This window comes from Tachysurus vachellii, chromosome 7, assembly GCF_030014155.1.
Source record: "Tachysurus vachellii isolate PV-2020 chromosome 7, HZAU_Pvac_v1, whole genome shotgun sequence".
Lineage (NCBI taxonomy): Eukaryota > Metazoa > Chordata > Actinopteri > Siluriformes > Bagridae > Tachysurus > Tachysurus vachellii.
Genome location: NC_083466.1, coordinates 4,890,744 through 4,891,375, shown reverse-complemented (window position 1 = coordinate 4,891,375; position 632 = coordinate 4,890,744). Strand labels below are relative to the sequence as shown.

General features: G+C 50.2%; 1 non-coding gene across 1 annotated transcript; it reads left to right on the top strand.

Annotated features, from left to right (window-relative positions):
* The first annotated feature begins 298 nt into the window (after nucleotides 1-298).
* Nucleotides 299-369, top strand: trnag-gcc (transfer RNA glycine (anticodon GCC)). The gene has a single exon. It is a non-coding gene; the product is annotated as a tRNA-Gly (tRNA).
* The last annotated feature ends 263 nt before the right edge of the window (nucleotides 370-632 follow it).

Genomic DNA, 632 nt, shown 5'->3' with positions numbered 1-632 from the left:
AACACGAAGCACATATGAATGTCTTACTCTGCTCATATGGCTGAACCGCGATCATAGCTCAATCAGAGCAAAAAAGGATAAGAGGGGTCAAATCGATGGCAGGGTAAACAGCCGCAAGACCGACGGACAGCCGTGGCCACCTTCGGAACTCGTGGACCGGAGTGCCGTTGGGTTGAGCAAATCACTGCCACAATAGGAAAAGATAAACCGGGTCAAGTACAAAACAGATGTAGCTCGAGAAGAACCATTAAAAGGGCCAGCCACCTCTGCCAAAGGTGTCCACGTCCCCTTAATGTAGGCATTGGTGGTTCAGTGGTAGAATTCTCGCTTGCCACGCGGGAGGCCCGGGTTCGATTCCCGGCCAATGCACACCGGGATTTTGAGGCAGCTTGTGGGCCGACAGCCTTCTTCGTGCAAGCGTTGCCAATGCTGCTTGGACTAAGCTCCTGGAGGCTTCCATGCTGCTCGATTATACAAGGAAAAGGGACTCAGAAAGGAACTTGCGCATCAAATTTACTCTTAGCAGGAACAGATTCTGGGGTTTGTTAGTCCTTCAAGCATTGAAGACCTTTGTAGAGCTGTAGAAATATCTGACAGGGCCTTGTTGATAAAAAAAGTGGACAGAGGAGCCA